The sequence below is a fragment of the Dasypus novemcinctus genome, chromosome 27 (genome assembly GCF_030445035.2).
Source record: "Dasypus novemcinctus isolate mDasNov1 chromosome 27, mDasNov1.1.hap2, whole genome shotgun sequence".
In the NCBI taxonomy this organism is placed as follows: Eukaryota; Metazoa; Chordata; class Mammalia; order Cingulata; family Dasypodidae; genus Dasypus; species Dasypus novemcinctus.
This window is the reverse complement of record NC_080699.1, coordinates 32,339,190-32,360,620: the sequence shown is the minus strand read 5'-3', so window position 1 is coordinate 32,360,620 and position 21,431 is coordinate 32,339,190. Positions and strand designations below refer to the sequence as shown.

The following is a 21,431-nucleotide window of genomic DNA, read 5'->3' as shown; positions in this document are numbered from 1 at the left end:
TATGTATGTCAGGATACTCAAAGAACACTAAATTCTAGCAGACTTACTCTGAAACACAGTCTTATATTGTCAAAAGCTCAAGACAAAGACAGAATCCTGAAAACAGCAAGAGAAAAGAGATGCATCCTGTACAAGGGAAGCTCAACGATTAAGTGCTGATTTCTTACCTAAGACCATGGAGATGAATAGTCAGTGCTATGACATAGTTAAAGTGCTAGAAGAAAAAAACAACTGCCAATCAAGAATTCTATATCCAGCAAAATTTCAATAATGAAGGAGAATTCAAAATATTCAGAGATAAACAGAAATTGAAAGAATTTGTCAACAAGAATCCTGAACCTGAAGAAATACTAACAGGAGTTCTGCAGGTTGAAATGAAGAAAGAGGAGAGAGAGTGTTGTGGGGGATTGTAGAAAGGAAGCTTATTGGTAAAAGTAACTAAAAGCACAAAAAATAAATAAAAATTAAATATGACATTATAAATCTAAACAAAAAATGGCTAAAGTAAGTACTGCATTTACAGTAATAGGAATGATTAGTAATGATTGGATTAAACTGTCCAATCAAAAGACACAGAATCACAGAATGGATAGGGAAATACGAACCATGTACATGCTGTCTACAAGAAACTCACCTTGGACCCAGGGACAAAAACAGGTTGCAACTGAAAGGTTGTAAGCAATTTTACACGCAAACAGTAACCAAAAAAGGGCAGGATTAGCTATACTAATATTTTTAAAAAATAGACCTTACATGCAAAACTGTTGTGAGAGACAAAGAAGGACACTATAAATAAAAGCTGTAATCTACCAAGAAGAAAGAACAATCATAAATATTTATGCACCTAACCAGGGATCCCTAAAATACTTGAGGCAAAACTAAAGGGAGAAATAGATGCCTCTACCATGATAGTGGGGGACCTGAGTACACCATTATCACCATTAGACAGAGCTTCAATAAAGAAACAGAGATCTTGAATGTGTTAGAGAAACTAAACCTAATGAACTGGTACAAAACATTACACCCAAAAACATCAGGCTAAGCATTATTCTTGAGTGCTCATGGATCATTCTCCAAGTTAGACCACATCCTAGGTCATAGAAGAAATCTCAATGAATTTAGAAAGATTGAAATTATGCAACACACTTTCTTTAACCACAATGAATTGAAGCTGGGAATCATTAAAGAACTGGAATAGGCACAAACATATGGAATTTAAACAACACACACTTGAACCATCAGTGAGTCAAGGAGGAATTTGCCAGGGAAACCAGTAACTACTTCAAGTCATATGAAAAATAGAAGACAGCATAAAAAATTATGGGATGCAGCTAAATCAGGGCTGAGAATGAAATTCATAGCCTTAGATGCCTATATTAAAAAGAAAGAACTTAAATCAAAATTAGGGCAAACCCTAGGATTACCTAGTATAACCTGGGCTTAATATAAAAGGGATACCTTATAAAGGAAATACAGATGTCAGTAGACCTAGATAAAGAATTATAGATTTAGTGAATTTTTATTCATTATTATATAAAAAGTATCATTTAGGGAAACAAAAGAGAAGATGAAAATGAAACAAAGTTTGCAATATTCTGTAAATATACATTTTGCCCCTTAAGTTGGTTCTCCAAATATCTCCCCCCAATTTAATTTTATATCCTGTTGCTTCACAACAGGCAATATCATTGAGAGGATGATCAAAGGGTTAGTTTGGAGGAGGAGACAGATAAGGAGATGGAGAAAGTTTGAGCAGGTAAGTAAAGGGCAAGTTACATCAGGTTGTGTCATGGACTCTAGGCAGGAGAAGTGTCTTTACATGAGCTTTTATATCTGATTGTTTGGAGGTCACCGATAGTGGTAGCATCAGGCACAAAATAAGTGGCTGTCCAAATGGCAAAATACTGGCTGGAGAAATATAGTTATTGAAGGAAGCTCAGTGATAATGAACATTTTTCGGTCTATGAGCAGATGACATTGAGATTCTCAGCATCTCACTGATTGTGGGCCCGATATTCCTGTGGTTTATGTGCATGAGTGTCAATCACATCCTGTTAATGACAAGGTTTCCCATTCAATAAGATAAAACAGCTCTTAATCTCTCCATCCAAGAAGGAGTTGTTGTGATCCTATTGTCCACTCATACTAGAGATCATTTCTGAAGGAAGTTCTCTATTTTTCCTGAACTTTACCTCTTTACTTTTTACCTCTGTTATAACCAGCTTATATGTAGATTAGCATGCATGAGGACTTGAGCATAAAGAGTATAACCTTGGAAAATTAAACAACTCTAGAAATGTTTCAGTCAACATAGTAATATACAATAACAGAGAACATAATTATGATTGAGTTAAAAACTTAGGATATAGAGGAAGGAATGAGAACAAAGAAACTAAAAATACATGATCATGTCCCAGTTTCCCTCCATGCTTGCAGCATGAGCTCAAAGATCAAGAGAATGTGCTTAGGAGGAAAACTGAACCACTGTGGAGACCCCAATATAAAGTTCAGTGGATATGAAGTGTGAATCACTTCTATATGGAATGTTCAAGGGTAGAGGTCCATTCTGCTAATGTAATGCAAATGTAATGGCTGACTTGGCTAGGGATTTTCAATACAAGCTAATTTCATGTGGCATTTCCCTGCTAATTTAAGACCTTGAGTGGATCAAAATTGCCTATGTCTCACTTACAATTCTGACTGGTTTGTTTTGCATAGAGTGCCATGTCCATTATGAGACTCAACCTACCTGTCAAAACTAATTTTCACCAATCCCTCCTTTCTTCCTATTATGCACGACCTTGTCAATTTGTTTACCTTCCCTTTGAATGACATGTATTTTCTCTTTCTTCTTTGCCCAGCATTCATTTATGCTATCACTTTTTTTCTTTTCCATGATGAATTTTGTTCAATATAAAAAGGCCTGGCTCTTGTGTATCTCTTTCTGCAAGGCCTTCCTCAAGCTCCATAATCAGAATTTAAAGCATTGCTCTGTGTTCACATTGAGTTTGTGTTGAATTAAGAGTTGTAGAGTTTTATGGTTAGTTTAATTTGGTTAAGAACCAGTTCTTTGAAGTCAGACTGCCTAGATGCTAAACATGACTCTGCATTTTCCTAACTATAACATTAAAGAGGTTATTAAACCTTTCCATGCCTTAGTTTACTCATGTGTAAAATGAAAATAATATTAATATCTACTACACTGTATACTTGTGAGAATTTAAAGAGGATAGATGGATGGATAGATAGATAGATAGATAGATAGATAGATAGATAGATAGATAGATAGATAAGTAGGTAGGTAGATACCACGATTGCCTGGCATATGGTAATCCCAATGTATGTATTCATTTTTGTTATTACTACATTTTATTATGAATACTGGTTGTTAAACATTGTTTAGTGAACTCCTGCAGGTCAAACACCATGCATCAGTTGTCCTTATAGACTTAACAATAAGAATGATGCCATGAACAAAGTAGTCACCCAGTAAAGTGACTTCAGCAGGTGGCTGTTTCCAGAAATAACTTGGGCATGTTTGGCAGGCTTTCAACCAAATTAAAATCTAGAGTAAAATTTGTCTGTTGTATCTTCTCCTCTGCCTTTCTGATACAACCCTTCCATATTACATGAATAGAGACCTCTCTTTCTTAGGCAATTATCTCATTTGCTTTGCATTAGTTCCTGAGGCAATGTAGGTAGCTTCAGCCTCCCAGCTTATAGCACCAACCTTGTCCCCGGCTCCTGCTACACAATCAACAAGAGAGAAGAGGCAAGAAAGCACTTAAATGGAGAAACTGCACCCAGAATAAATTTATCAAGTAAAACATATACTTAGACATCAACAAAAATCACAATCAATACCAAGAGATAGGAAGATATGACGCACTTAAAGGAACAAGCTAAGCCTCTAGATGGCATAAAGTAGTTGAGACAACTACTCATAGATGTCCAGATAAATCTTAATAAATTCAATGTGATGGTTAAAGAGATTAAGTGTATTCAAAAGATACTGTATAAACACAAAGAAGAATTTGAAAGCACACATTGAAAAATAGCATATATTATGGGAATCAAAGGTGCAATAAATGAGATTAAAAATATACTGGAGTCGTATAGCAGTAGATTTGAGGAGACAGAAGTAAGGATCAGTGAGCCTGAAGACATGGCCTCCAAAAGCAAACATACCAAAGAACTGATGAAGAAAAGAATGGAAAACTTTAAACAAATTCTCAGGAAACTAAATGAAAGCAAGTGACAGGCAAACATATGTGTCATGGGTTTCACAGAAGGAGAAGAGAAGGGAAAAGGGAGAGAAGGAATATTGGAAGAAATAACAGTAGAAAATCTCCCAACCCTATTGAAGGACATAGATATCCATGTTAAAGAAGCATAATATACTCTCTTCCAAATAAATCTGAACAGACCAACTCTGAGACACATACTAATCAGAATATCAAATGTTAAAGACAAAGAATTCTGAAAGCAGCATGAAAAGCAATATATAACATATAAGGGATACCCAATAAGATTAAGTGTCAATTTCTCATCAGTAAGCATGAAAGCAAGAAAGCAGTGGTATGCTATATTTAAGGTACTGCAAGAGAAAAATTAAGAGGCAAGAACCTTATATCTGGCACAATTATATTTCAAAAACAAGGATGAGTTTAGAATATTCACAGATACAGAAACTGAGAGGGTTTATAACCATGAGCCAGGCATTTCAGGAAATACTAAAGGGAGTGCTACAGCCTGAAAAGAAAAGAAAGGAGAGAGAGGCTTGGAAGAGAGTGTAGAAATTAAGATTATATCAGTAAAAGTAATTAAAAGTGTAAAAAAGAGTGGTGAAAATAAATATGAGAGAAAAAACCCAAAGGTCAAAATGGGTGAAATAAGAACTGCCTTTACAGTATAATAATACAGTATAATATCTGAATGTTAATGGGTTAAATTCAGACTGGTGGATGGATAAGAAAATAGGAGTCATCTACATGCTATCTACAAGAGACTCATCTTAGATCCAAGATACCAAGAGATTGAAAGTGAGAGTTTGGAAGAAGATAGTCCATGCATGCAATAATAAAAAAAGGCTTGAGTAGCTATACTTACATTGGATGAAATAGATTTTAAGAGCAAAAGTGTTATTAGAGACAGGAATGATATTATATATTAATAAAAGGGGCAATTCACCTGGAAGAAATAAAAGTCAAAATGTATATACACTAACCAGGATTCCCCAAGATACATGAGGCAAACACCAGTAAAACTTAAGGGAGAAAGAGATATCTCTACAATAATAGTTGGAGACTTAAATATACCAATAAATGGGGACATTACTACTGACCTCACAGAAATAAAAGAGATCATAAGAGGATATTCTGAAATACTGTACACCAACAAACTAGACAATGTAGACAAAAATGCAAAAATTCCTAAAAGATGTATAAACAACCTGCAGTGACCATAGAGGAAATAGAAGACTTCAACAACTAATCACAAGTAAAGAGAGTTATCCAGTCATCAAACAACTTTCCAAATGAAAATCCCAGGACCAGATGGTTTAAGAGGTGAGTTCTACCAAGCATTCAAAGATTTAATACCGAACTTCCTCAAGTTCTTCCAAAAAATTAAATAGGAAGAACCATACCAAACTCATTCTATGAAGCCAGTATCACCCTTATACCAAAGCCAGATAAAGATATTATGGAAAAAGAAATTTCCCTAATGAATACATTATGCAAAAATCCTCAACAAAATACACACTAATTGAATCCAACAACACATTAAAAGAATTATTCACCATGATCAAGGGGGTTTATACCAGGCATGCAAGGATGGTTCAACGCAAGAAAATCAATCAGCATAATACACCACATTAAAAAATCAAGGTAGAAAAATCACATGATCCTATCGATTGATTCAGAAAAGGCATTTGACAAAATATAGCATCCATTCTTAATTTTAAAAATACTACATAAGATAGGTAGTAAAGGAAAGGAAGAAGTAAAACTTTTGCTATTTACAGATGATGTGATCCTAAACTGAGAAAGTCCCAAAAATTCTACAATTAAGCTGTTAAGGCTAATAAACAATTTCAGTAATGTCAGAATACAAGATTATTATGCCAAACTCAGAGGTTTTTCTGTACACAAATAATGCATAATCTCAACTGGAATTCAGGAAAAATTTCTTTTTACATTAATGACTAAAAGAATCAAATATTTAGGAATAAACTTAACCAAAGATGTAAAACTACAATGCATTACTAAATGAAATTTTAAAAAGACTTAAATTGTTGGAAGACATTCTATGCTCATGAATTGGGAGAGTAAATATCATTAAGATTACAGTTCTACACAAATTGATATACAGATAAAATGCAATCCCAATAAAAATTCCACCAGCATTTTTTACACAAATGGAAAACACATTTATCACATTTATTTGGAAGGCTGAGGAACACTAAATAGCCAGAAACATCTTAAAGAAGAAAAGCAAAGTTGGAAGACTCTCACTTTCAGACTTTAAATCATTTTATCTAACTATAGCAATAAAAACAGCATGGCACTGGCATTAAGGTAGCCACATAGAACAATAGAACCAAATTGTTGATTCAGAAATAGACTCTCCCATCTATGGTCAAGTGATTTTTGACAAACATGTCACGCCCACCCAGCTGGGTGTGGCGTGGATTCAACAGGATTCAAAGGACTGTGGATTCAACAAATGGTGCTGGAAGAACTGAAATCCACAGCCAAAAGGAAAAGAAGATGACTCTTTCTTCGCATCTTATACAAAAACCACCTGAAAATGGATCAAACATCTCAATATAAAAGGCAGATCCATAATGTTCCTAATAGAAAATGTAGGAAAACCTGATGGTAGGTGTTGCATTCTTAAACCTTATGGTGAAAACATGAATAAAGAAAGAAAACATGAATAAATGGTACCTCCTTAAACTTAAACACTTTTGTGATTCAAAGGACTTCATCCAGAAGGTGAAAATGCAGTCCACTTGGTGGGAGAAAATATTTGGAAACCATTTATCCTATAAGGGTTTGATTTCCGTTTTATGTAAAGAGATCATACAGCTCAACAGTAGAAAAGCAAGCAGTCCAATTTAAAAATGGGCAAAAGACTTACATAGGCAATTCTGCAGTGATGAAATGCAAATGATCAAAAAGCACATGGAAAAATGTTTCATATCAATAGCAATTAGGGACATGAAAATGAAAACGACAATAAAATATTATCTCACCCTGCACAGAATGGCCATTATTTAAAAAAAAACAAAACAGTAAGTTTTAGAGAGGATATGGAAAAACAGGAACACTCCTTTTCTGTGGGTGGGACTGTAAAATGTTACAGCCTCTGTGGAAGACATTTTGATGATTCCTCAGGAAGCTATATATTTAACTCCCATATAACCCAGCAATTCCTCTACTAGGAAAATATCCAGAAGAACTGAAAACTGTGACTTGAGCAGACTTCTGCATACCAATATTTATAGCAATGTTACTCACAATTGACCAAAGATGGAAACAGTATGTATCCATCAACCAAGGTATGGATAAACAATATAGTATATACATACCATGGAATACTATGCTGAAGTGAGAAGAAAAGAAATTGGGACACATATAATAACATGGGTGAATCTTGAAGGCATTATGCTAAGTGAAATAAACCAGAAAGAAAATACCAAATATTGTATGGTCTCACTAATATGAACTAAATATGAAAGATAAATGCATGGAGTTCAAACCTAGAACATAGGTTGTTAGGAGATAAGAGGAGGGCTGTGAAGGAGTACTGATGCTTAAAGTATGTGGACGTTTCAATTACCTTGACTGTAAAGTGTGGAAATGGATAGAGTTGATGATAACACATTATAGTGAGTATCAGCTGGTTTATAAATGAAATTGTGCTTGAAAAGGGCAGTCTAGGAATATGAATGTCAGTTCACAGAAAACTAGAAAACAATCTAGGAAATGACCAGAGGTGGATGAGAATTGTGGTTAATTGCACAAATGCAAGAATATCCTACTGTGAACTAGAATGGATGTATGGCATTATTGTAGGGTGGTGGAAATGTGGAGAAGCAAGGGAAAAATACAATTAACATAACTTATGGTCTATAGTTAACAGCAATACTATAATACTCTTGCATCAATGCTGAAGATGCACTGTATTAATGATGTATGTCAATTGTATGCTATGGACCTAGTTAATAGTAATAGTCTGATGATATTATCTCATAATCTATAACAAATGTTCCACAACAGAGTGGAATGTTGGTGAAGGGGTGTTGTATGGAAATTCCACAGAATGCATGATTGTCTTGTAATTTCACAACTTCTGTAATAAAAATATATTTTAAAAAACCAAAAAGAAATAAAATAGTTTTAACTCCTGAATGAACTCTAAATAACGGGCCCTTATTATTCTTTTATTTTATTGAAAAATGTTTAATTATTCATGAAATAAAAGAGTTTGTCCTGGGACTTCCAGGAAGATGGAAGATTAAAGAGGCAGAGGGATCACTTTTCTTCCTGAAAAAATAGCTTCAGGACAGGCAGAGACTGTCTGGAGGGCTGCTCTGGGGCTCTGGACACAAGGGAAGGTAAGAAACCACCCAGAAGAGAGAGGAGCAAAGTAAAGAAATATGAGCTGGCTGAAGAGTAGAGCTGCAAAAACAGCCATGACACCCATCCGCCTGCACTTACAAAGGAAATAGCAGTCTTCAGACTTCAGTGGCTGTGGATTGCAGTGGTTTAGGATTTAGAGTGTTCCAGGGTTCCTTTTCTCCAAGAAAGGGAAGAGGGAGGGACATAGCTTACAGCAAATTCAGATTTTGGCCAGTAAACTTGATCCGCTGCATTGGAGGGGCCACAATTTTCAGGCTGGGTGGAGCTAGGACATTGTTTTCACTGAATTTTGGCAGGAGCTAAGGTTAATCTGGCCTCTCAAAAACCCTCCCTTCCGCCCAAGGCTGATTGCTGAGGAGGCAGAGGGAGGGAGTGTGTGGACAACTAAGGAAGATTAGAGTAGCCTCTGAGAAAGTTTGTAAAGTTTGGCCAGCCTAAAGACTTTGCTTCTGCACCATCCACCAGCTTGAAGAGGTAACCCTGAATGCACTCCCTACTAGGACTGAACTAGGAAGTCTGCAAACAGTATCATCTGTTGAGCACACCAGAAAAGTGTGCAATAAATAAATAAATAAATAAATAAATAGGCAAGTCAGTGCCTTTCCTGTCACCCTCTCCAATGCCATTGGAAGGTGGACTACATTCCATTACAGGGCCCTTAGACCTTGTTGAAACAGTCAAACAGGGGGAACCGATAAATATCTAGAACCAGTTGAACCAAGAGTCTTAGAAAAGTGGTAGCACACAGCTACTTAACTGTAAATCCTGGCAAGGCAAGAGAGAGAGAAACCAAACATCAGAGTAAACTCAGCATCAGAATCAGATACCTGGACTTCAGCAACAGTTACAAGCCTTACAAAAATAAAAGGAAGATAGGACTCAGAAAAATGAGCAAATCAAATCTCCAGATGAGATACAGGACTTGAAACAACTAAGTTTCATACAAATCTCCTAAATCAAATCATGGAGTGAAAGGACAACATGGATAAAGAAATAAAAGGCATTAAGAAGATATTGAGTGAGGACAAAGAAAATTTTCATATTTTCTTGGGTTGAAAAAGAACAGATCTTATGGGAATGAAAGACACAATAAATGAGAATAAAAATACAACAGAGGCATACAGATTTTAAATCATACAACAGATTTTAAATCATGAAAGAAAAATCACCAATATAGAGAAAAGAACAACTAAAATTGAATGAAGAGAGGAAAAAAAATGTAAAAAATTGAGCAGGGGTTAAGGGAGTTGAATAATAACATGAAGAACCACAGTGTATGTGTTATGGAAGTTCCAGAAGGATATGAAAAGAGAAAAGGGACAGAAAGAGTATTTTAGGAAATAATGACTGACAATTTTCCAACTCTCATGAAAGATAGGAATATGTGTGTCCAGGAAGCACAGCATATTCCAATTAGAATAAATCCAAATATACTTACCCCAAGACACATAATATGCAGACTGCCAAATGCCAAAGATAAAGAAAATTCTGAAAGCAGCAAAGGAAAAGCAAACCATTGCATACAAGGGATGTCCAATAAGACTCAGTGCGGATTTCTTTTCAGAAACCATGGAGGCATGAAGTAATGGTATAATATAATTAAGATAATGAAAGAGAAAATCTACCAGTCAAGACCCCTTTATCCAGCAAAACTCTCCTTCAAATATGACAGAAAGGTTAAAATATTCACAGACAAATGGAAACTAAAAGAGTTAGTAAACAAGAATCCAAGTCTGCAGGAAACACTAAAGGGAGTTCTGCAGCCTGAAAAGAAAAGACAAGGAAGAAGACTGTAGAAATGAAGATTATCAGAAAGGGTAACCAAAAAGGTAAAAAGATGGACAAAAATAAGATATGACATATGAAAGCCAAAGGATAAAATGGCTGATCTAAGTATTGACTTTACAGTAATAGCATTGAATGTTAATGGATTAAAATTCCCAATAAAAATATATAGACTGACAGAATGGATAAGAAAACATGACCCATCCATGTCTGCAAGACACCCACCTTAAACCCAAGGATGCAAATAGACTGAAGGTAAAAGTTGTGTAAACTATATTTCAGGCAAATAATAACCAAAAGAGCAGGAGTAGCTATACTGGTGTCAGACAAAACAGATTTAAATGCAAAAAAAAAAAAAAAAAGAAAAAAAAGTGGTATGAGATGCAGAAAGCCGTAATATATTAATAAAGGACAATCCACCAGGAAGGAATAATAGACATAAATATTTATACACCTAGCCAGGGTACCCCAAAACACATGAGGCAAACTCTGTCAAAAAAACTGAAAGGAGAAATAGATGTCTCTACAATAATAGCTGGAGATAAAATTAATAGATATCTCTAGAAGAATGAAAATGAGACCACAGCATATCAAAACTTACAGGATTCAGTGAAGACAGTAATGAAAGGGAAATTAATAGCCCTAACTGCCTATATTTAAAATGAAGAAAGAATTAAAATCAAAGAATTAACTGAATGTGATGGTTAGGCTAATGTGTCAACTTGGCCAGGTATTGTGCCCAGTTTATTTGGTCAAGAGCAAGTACTGGGCTAACTGTAACACAAGGACATTTATGAACTTTAGTCTTCAGTGAGTTTGCTGCATAGATGACTGATTACATCTACAATCAACCAAGGTGATTGCTGTCAGCAGTAAGTGATATTTTCTCCAATCAGATGAATGCCTGATGAAAGGGGAAGGATTTCAGCTTTCAGAAAGAATTTCCCAGCTTGTCTTTGGATGGGCAACATCTCCTGGAAGCTCATCAAGGATCTTCATTGAACTTTCATCTGAGCCCCTGGACTCCAACCTGATTGTGGAATCTGGACTTGTGCATTCTCATGGTCATATAAGAGAATTTTATAAAATCTCATACTATTTAAAGATCTCTCCTGTTGATTCAGTTTCCCTAGAGAACATTGAAGAATACACTGAAATTCTGGAGAAAATAGAAAAAGAACAGTAAACCAATCCCAAAGCAAGCAGGAAGAAAGAAATAGTAAAGATTAAAGCAGAAATAAATGAAATTGACAACAATGAAGAAAATCAACAAAACCAAAAGCTGGTTCTTTGAGAAAATAAAAAAAAAAGTTGACAAACCCTTAGTAAGCCTAACAAAGAAAAAAGAGAGAAGATGCAAATATATAAAATCAGGGAGGAAAGGGGGAACATTACAACTGACCCCACAGAAATAAAAAGGGTCATAAAGGGGTATTATTAGAAATACCCTTTGCCAAGAAATACCTATGCCAAGAATTAGGCAACCTCGATGAAATGGACAAATATCTAGAAATGCACAAACAATATACACTGACTCTGCAAGAAATACAGGAGTGCAATAAAACAATTACAAGGAAGAGGACTGAATCACTGGTCAAAATCTCATTGCAAAGAAAAGTCCAGAAGCAGATGGCTTCACAAGTGAATTCCACCAAATATTTGAGGAGAAATAATACCAATTTTGTTTAAACTCTTTCAAACAATTGAAAATGAGGGAAAATTACCCAACACATTTTAGGAAGTCAACATCACCCTAATACCAAAGCCAGATAGATAATACAAGAAAAGAAAATTAGACCAATCTCATGAATGAACATAGATGCAAAAATTTTAAACAAAATACTGCAAATAGAATCCAACAGCCTATAAAAGCATTTATACGTCACACTCAACTGGGTTTTATTCCTGGTATGTAAGGGTGGTTCAACATAAGAAAATCAATTAAGTAATACTAATACATTATCAAACTGAAGTGAAAAAAACCACATGATCACCTTGATTGATGCAGAAAAGGCATTTGGCAAAATCCAGCCTACTTTCTTGATAAAAACACTTGAAAAGATAGATATTGAAGGAAAGTTCCTTAACATAATGAAGGATGTATATGAAAATACCACAGTCAGTATCAATATTCACTGGGGAATATTGGAAAACTTTCCCTTTAAAATCAGGAACAAGACAAGGATTTCTACTGTCATCACTGTTATACAACATTGTGCTAGAAATTCTAGCTAGAGCAATTTGGCAAGAAGGAGAAATAAAAGACATTCAAATTGGACAAGAAGTAAAACTCTCACTATTCATAGATGACATGATCCTATATATAGAAAGTCCTGAAATATCTACAACAAAGCTACCTGAGCTAATAAATGAGCTTAGGAAAGTGACAGGATTCAAGATCAACATGCCAATATCAGTGGTGTTTCTATTCACTAGTAAAGAGCAAACTGAGGAGGAAATCAAGAAAAAATTCCATTTACAAAAGCAACAAAAAAACTCAAATATCTAGGAATTAATTTAACCAGGAATATAAAGGATATGTATTCAGAAAACTACAAAAACACTGCTCAAAGAAAACAAAGACGACCTAAACAAATGGAAGGACCTTCTGTGTTTATGAATTTGAAGATTCAACATTGGGAAGACGTCAATTGTATCCAAATTACCTACAGATTCAATGCATTACCAATTAAAATCCCAAAAGCCTGCTTTACAGAAATAAAAAAAAAAGTCAATTACCAAATTTCTTTCAAAGGGTATTGGGTCTCAAATAGTCAAAAAAATCTTAAATAAGAAAAGTCAGTGGACTCAGTCTTCCTGACCTTGAAGTGTTATAAAGCTACAGTGGTCAAAACAGCATGGTATTGGCATAAAGATATACACATTGAAAGATGGAATTAAATTGAGATTTCAGAAATGGACCCTCACCTCTGTGGTCAACTGGATTTTGATAAGCCTACAAACCCATTTTTCTGGGACAGTACAGTCTCTTCAAAAAATGATGCTGGGAGTACTGATATCCATAACCAAAAGAGTAAAGGAGGACCTTTATCTCACTTCCTATACAAAATGAACTCAAAATGATTCAAAGACCTAAACATAAAAGCCCTGGCACCATGCAATTCATTGAAGATAATGTAGGGAAACATGTACAAGTCCTTGTAGTAGTTGGGGTATCTTAAATCTTAGATTCAAAGCGAAGCACGGACAAAAAGAAAAAAATATATAAATGGTGCCTTTCAAAATTAAATACATCTGCACCTCAAAGGACTTGTGAAAAGGGTAAAAAGGCAGCCTACTCAATGGGAGAAAATATTTTGAATCATACATCTGACAAGGATTTAATATATAAAGAAATCCCACAATTCAACAATAAAAAAGCAAATGTCCCAATTTAAAAATGGGCAAAAAAACTTGAATACACATTTTTCTAAAGAAGAAATACAAATGGCAAAAAATACACATGAAAAAATGTTCGGCATCATTGACTATTAGGGAAATGTAAATCAAAGCTACAATGAGATATCATTTCACACCTACTAGAATGGCCACTATATTAAGAAAATAGAAAAATACACATGTCAGAGAGGATGTGGAAAGATAGGAATGCTTATTACCTATTGGTGGAACTGTAGAATGCTACTGCCACTGAAGAAGACTGGTGGTTCCTAAGAAAGTTAGGTATAGATCTACCATTTGACCTGGCAATACCACTACTAGGTATATACCCAGAAGAAATGAGAGCAGTGACATGAACAGACATCTGCACATGAAGGTTCATAGGAACATTGCGGTCACCCCTCGGGCTGAAGTGTGGTTTGCTGACCTGGCGGGGAGCGGCAGCCGTGGTAGGCCTATTCCAAACTGCTGCCCCTGTAATAGGGTGGTTGGTCGGGCCCACCGCCACCCCTGAAGGAAGCTCGGCATGGGCGCAGAGTGCCCTCGGGTCTCTCCTTCTCGGCAGCCATGCTTCCGTGGCCGCCCCTCCTCCCAGATAGCGCCACACGATGCCTTCTTTCTCCCTGCGCAGGCGCAGGGCAGAAAATTCCAGTCTGCCCTTTTCCCCTCCCCTGACAGCAGCAACAGCCAGGTGTGGGCGGAAAAATCCAGTCTGCCCTTTTCCCTCCCCCCGACAGCAGCAACAGCCAGGTGTGGGCAGGAAACTCCAGTCTGCCCCCCACCCCAGCAACAGCAGCCACCAATCACTAAACCCTGCCCCTTCCCCCAGCAACAGCAACAGCCAATCCCTAATCACCACCCCTCCTCTGTCCAGTACCGCCCACTGACCTTTCTCTGGCAACCAATCAGAACAGGGCGTGGCTTTGACCAATCAGCCTTCCCCAGCCCCTATAAAACTGTTGCCTCTCCCTCAATAAAGTGGACTTGCGTGTTTACCTTGTCTCCGCGGTAGTTCTTCTGCCGTGCGCCCTCCAGTCCTGAGAGCCCCCGACAAGGGCCTGGCCTCCCTTGTCCCCAGTTCGTCGCCTGCTTCTCCAGGCGACCCCTTCGTCGCCGGCTTTGCCGGGCGACCCTGTCAGCCGAACCGCACAACCCCTTGTGAGACCGATTCCTCGTCTGCTGCCGGACCGACCCCTCGTCCCAAGCGGGACCAACCCCTCGTCCCAAGCGGGACCGACCCCTCGTCCAGAGCTGGACTGACCCCTCGTCCGCAGCCAGACCCCACCTCTACCGACCGAGCAAGCCGTCGCAGAACATTATTCACAAATGCCAAATGATGGAAACAACCCAGGTGCCCATCGAGTGATGAATGGATAAACAAACTGTTGTAAATATACAAATGATGGAATATTATTCAGCTGTAAGGTGAAATGAAGTCTGAAGGATACGAAAATGTGGATGAACCTGGAAGACATAATATTGAGTGAAGCCAGCCAGGTAGAAAAGGACAAATAGCATGATTTCTCTATTATGAACTAAATATAATAAGCAATCTCAGAGACTTAATAGTTAGAATATAAGTCCCCAGAGAAAAAAATGTGGTTAGAGAATGGAAAGCTGAGGTTTAATCCATGGTGAATTGGTAAAAAGTTGTTTGTAAATATTTGTAAATGAATAGAAATGGTAAAAGGACATCATAGTATTTGTAAATAGTAATGCTAACATATGGATATGATAGTGGTTTTTTGTTTTTGTGGGGTTTTTTTTTTTTTTTTAGTAATGAAAATGCTCCAAGATTAATTGAAGTGATGAATGAGCAACTCGGTAATTATACCAAATGCCATTGATTGTACAGCTTAGATAAATTATATGTTCTATGAACAAAAAAACATTAATAGAGTGGGCTGAGGAAAAATACATGAAATATAAGATTCAGACTATAGTTAGTGTAAATACTTTGACTATGCTTGTTACATAAATTTACAAATGTTTGGCAACAATGCAAGGTATTTGCAGTTGAGTGATATATGAGAGCCTTGCATGATGTTATGCATGTTTGCTTTTTAGGTTCACCACTTTTACTTTATACTTATTATTTATGTATGTTCATGTATAAATGATATACTTCAATAAATTGCTTTCAAAAAGGAAAAAAGAGTTTGTCCTTTTTGAGAATTTTCAGACTGAGTAGATTGATTGGCGAATATGTGATTGGCAGGCAGTGAGTAGGGAAAAGAAAGCTCCTGTATGTTGAGATAAATAGAGATAGATAATGATATAAATATAGACATAGATCTGAAAGAATAAATATACATATAAATAACTATGTGTGTATGTGTATACACACACACACACACACACACACTTCCTATATCCAGGAATAAAAGGGAAGACAACATAACTATAGATTCCACAGGCAGGAAAATGAATGGCATTATGTCAATAATTTGACCATTTATATGAAATTGAAAAGTTCCCTGAAAGACACAGGTTATGGAAATTGACATATATGCACAGAAAAGAGTATACGAGCAGCACTATTTCCACTAAATGAATTGAATCACTGAATAAAAATTTTTTCACAAAGATATTTACACAAGTGAAAACTACCAAAAGTTTAAGAGAACATTTTAATATGAATTTTATGAGGCCAGTATTTGTCTTTGAAAGAGCCAAAGATATTGCAAGACTTCATATAACAATTTCCTTCATGGTTAAAGATACAAAGACTAGTAACAAAATAGTAGCAATCAGAATCTTTCATTACTTAGAAAGGACAATGTATTATGCCCAAGTGGAGATTACCCTAGAATTCCAAGTTTAGTTTATCATTTGAAATCAGCCAATGTAATTACCTATAATAGAATAAAGATGAAATATTCAGTATCATCGCAATAGGATGCTGAGAGAGTGATAAAATTCAGCATCCAATCATAATTAAAACTCACAGAAAATTAACAATAAAAGTAAACTTACTAGGCCTGATAAAGAGCATTTACAATAAATCAAAATGAGCATTATACTTAATGGTGAAAACCTGAATTCCTTCCTGCTCATAAAGGTAATTGGCAAAATGATGGTCATCCAAAGACATCTAATTCCCAATTACAAGGCCTATGACTTTTGTCTAATATTGCAAAGGAGACTTGTAGATGTGATTAAATTAAGGATTTGAAATGAGAAATAAACCTAGATTAAATATCTGGGCCCAAAAGGTAATCACATAGACCTTTATAAGCAAAGGTAGAAGGTCAAAGGAAGAAACAAGTAGGAGATGGGTATGTGACATCAGGAGAAAGGATTTGGAGTGAACAGAGGAAGGAGTCATGAGCCAAGGAATGCAAGTGTTCTCCAGAAGCTGGAAAAGGCAAAGGAACACATTCTTCCTCAACGCCTCCTGGATGAACCAGCCCATCACCATCTTGACTTTAGTTCAGTGGGACTGAAATCAGACTTCTGGTCTATGGAACTGTAATAGAATAAATTTGTATTGTTTTAAGTAACCAAAATTGTGGTAATTTGTTAAAGAAGTTAAAGGAAAGTTAATATAGCAAGGATGTGTGTTCTCACACCATCTCCATTCAGTATTGTACTGGAAAATCTATCCTGTGCAATAAGGCAAAAAAGATATTAAAATACAGACAGGTTAAAAAATATTTAGGCGGTAGACTTGGCCCAGTGGTTAGGGCGTCCGTCTACTACATGAGAGGTCCGCGGTTCAAACCCCGGGCCTCCTTGACCCGTGTGGAGCTGGCCCATGCGCAGTGCTGATGCGTGTGAGGAGTGCCGTGCCACGCAGGGGTGTCCCCCGTGTAGGGGAGCCCCACGTACAAGGAGTGCACCTCATTGGAGAGCCACCCAGTGCGAAAGAAAGTGCAGCCTGCCCAGGAATGGTGCCGCACACACAGAGAGCTGACACAAGATGATGCAACAAAAAGACACAGATTCCTGTGCCGCTGACAACAACAGAAGTGGACAAAGAAGACTCAGCAAATAGACACAGAGAACAGACAACCGGGGTGGGGGGGATAGGAGAGAAATAAATAAATAAATAAATCTTTTAAAAAATATTTAAAGTTTTTTATTCACGAATGGCATGATTGTGTATGTTAAAAATCCTAAGGATTATAACACATACAAATGCATATACATGCACATGCGAAAGTACCACAACTGTATTCAACAAAGTCACAGGGTAAAAGATCAGTAATTAGAAATAAAATGTATTTCTTGTGTTTCTTGTATGTATATATGTATGTATGTGTGTATGTATTTATTTCCCCTTTCCTTCCCCCCCCGCCCCCCGTTGTCTGCTCTCTGTGTCCATTTGCTGTGTGTTCTTCTGTTCTTCTGTGACTGCTTCTATCCTTTCAGAGGCACCAGGAATCTGTGTTTCTCTTCGTTGCCTCATCTTGTTGTGTCAGCTCTGTGTGTGTGTGGCACCATTCCTGGGCAGGCTGCACTTTCTTTTGTGCTGGGTGGCTCTCCTTATGGGGCGCACTCCTTGTGCTGGGGCTCTCCTACATGGGGACATCCCTGCGTGGCACAGCACTCCTTGCATGCATCAGCACTGCGCATGGGCCAGCTCCATACAGGTCAAGGAGGCCCAGGGTTTGAACTGCGGATGCCCTATCCATTGGGCCAAGTCTGCTTCCCTAAAATGTATTTCTAAGAACAACAAACCATCGGAAAATAAAGCCACTGGAAAGAACAAATACCACTTACAATATGCCAATAAACATGAAATTCTTATGCATAAATTTAACAGCAAGTACAACACCTGGCACTGAAAACTTCAGTGAGTGGAGAAATTAAAGTAGAACTTAACAAATGGAGAAAAATGACATGTTTTTAGATTGGAAGACTCATTGTATTATGTTGTCAATTCTTCTTGGACTGATCTACACAACTACAATCAGAATCCCAGGAGAACATTTTGAAGAATTTGGAAAGCTGTTTCTAAAACTTACATGGAATTTATATAGAATTTAAAATTATCAAAAAGTAACAGCCTACATCTGCCTTGTTAGGCAGCCAGAAAAGAAGTGGAATAAGGCTGGATTTCCTTCAAGCCTCATTTCCAAATTATTGTCTTTATCCACTCTGTCTTATGGTTCTCTAGAATATCCAACTTGTAAGGCTATCAGTGTTTAACTTGAATCAGATCTCATCCAGTGCTAAAAGTTTTATTATTCTTGGAGATATTTGTCAAAAACAAAGGCAGGCAACTGTAAACTTTGTGACTGCCTGAAGCAGTGGATAAAATTTGGGACAAACAATAGACTAAGCAAAACTTATAAAGAAAATCTGAGGATTGTAATGTTCATAGAGGCACTGAAAATTCAGACATATTCCTGTTTCCTGGAAGTCTAGAAAGTCACATGCATGCTTAGAGCTGTACACATGTCCAGGCCTCTGCATAAGCTCAGAAAATACCTGCAAAACACATCAATTTACACAATGGAATAAACAAAAATTTAGATCTTCTAAAGCAATGTTTACATTATTGTTCTCTACAAGAATATTCTCTCTAGGATATTCTTTAGAGCAACATTTACATCTCTAGTCCTCAGGCTGTAAATTATGAGGTTCGTCATAGACACAATGATAGTGCAGAATACAGAGGACACTTTTCCTTGGTCGTTGATGCTGACTGATGATGGCTGCATGTACATGAATGCGGCAGAACCAAAGAAGACAGCAACAGCTATAATGTGGGAGCTGCATGTGCTAAAGGCTTTGTACCTGCCTTCAGTGGAGTGAATGTGGAGGATGCTGGCAATGATGAAGATGAAAGAGCTGATGATGATTAGGTTGGAGCAAAAATGTTTAAATGCACTACATATTAGAACCAGTAATTCACTGACATAAGGACTAGAGCAGGAGAGCTTTAAGAGGGAAAGAAGATCACAGAAATAGTGGTTGATCACATCAAATTTGCAAAAATGAACCCTAAGCATGCAGCCTGTATGAGGTGATACACAAACCAGGGCTATAATATACACCCTGAGAATAAGGCAGGAATAGGCTTGATAGGACATGATGACATTATAAAGTAAGGGGCTACAGAATGGCAACACAGAGGTTATATGCCATTGTAGTTAACATATAACATTTTGAAATAGAAAAAAATGAGAAATAGAGCTGAGGCATGCATGCTAGGTAGGAGATGGTGTTCTTCTCTGTCACAAAGTTCACCAGCATTTTATGGGTAATGACAATGGAATGGCAAAGATCAATGAAGGACAAGCTGCTGGAAATAGCACATGGAGGTGTGCAGGGGAGAACTGAGCCCTATCAGTGTGTTCATGCCCAGGTTCCCCACAACTGTGACCACACAGATTCCTAGGAAGAGGAGGAAGAGGGGCAGCTGGAGTTCATGTCATTTTCTCAGCGCAGAGAGGATGAACTCAGTCACTGTGGAATGATTTCCTGCAGCCATTTGTCTCTGGGCAATTGCTAAAGGAGAGAGAAAAGAACGGTCATTGGAAGGACTTCATTTTTATTCCGTTTGTAAAGATGGGCACCCCAGACATATGATTCAGGTTTAAGGGTCCCTGTTAAATCAGTGTGACCATTTAATTCTTGGTCCATTTACTTAAGTAAAATTTGTCATTCTTTAGCATTTTTTACCCTGATTTTCAAATGTAATAAACTCATTTCATATAAAATATTTTAGACATGTTGATAATCATTGAAATCCTTCTAAGTGTTTATGTCCTCTTTTGAACAGTTCAATGATCTTTCAACTGACAGTGCCCTCTTATGGAGAGCAAGACCTAAGGGCATTCATTTTAAAAACCTGCAACTAACTTCACCTGGGATTAATACAGAAATGGCAATTGCCAGGCATTTTCATTTTTTAAATAATAATCAGTTAATGTGGATTTCTATATTTATGCTTCAGGTTTTCAACTATTTTTATTGAAATGAAATAATGCAACCATTACTTTGCAGATCCACCACCTGGATGGGTCCACAGTAGGCCACAAGGGCCCACAGTTGGCTGGTTTTTGATCCTGATCCAAGTAGCTACGCCTTTGTTTGAGGGAAGCCATATGAGTTAGAGTTTAGGTGGCTAGGCTGAAAGACAGAGTGACTGTATTCACATTCTTACCCCATCTTTTACTGGCTGATAATCCTGGGCAAGTATAATCACCTCCTTATGCCTTGACTTGCATATCCTTAAAAGAGAAATAACAATATTAACCACCTCATAATAAAATTGGTAAAGGCATCCCTCAGAAAGTAAGCACTATTACTTTTGCATTGTTGTTTTTTTTTTCTTATTCCATGTTTTTAATTGTGTAATATGGTTACTCACTTCAATTTATAGAAACAGCAATAATAATATCTCAAGCTTTTCTTTCTTCTTTTTCATCTTTTTTTTTTAAATTAGGAAGGAGTGAAAAGAAAAGGATTAAAATAAGGAAGCACATAATTGTAAATGTAGTCCCCTACTATTTAGGCAGTAAATAGATGAAATAGCCATTACACTAAACAAAGTAAAATTCCAAATGCATTGGAGTTGAATATGAAAATATGAAATATAGAATAGCTAAAAATTTCTCACTTTGGGATTTTGGAGTAAACTAAGAT

General features: G+C 36.7%; 1 pseudogene; it reads right to left on the bottom strand.

Moving 5' to 3' along the window:
* Positions 1-19,345: 19,345 nt before the first annotated feature.
* On the bottom strand, positions 19,346-20,277 carry LOC101424111 (olfactory receptor 8G1-like; annotated as a pseudogene).
* Between the last annotated feature and the right edge of the window lie 1,154 nt (positions 20,278-21,431).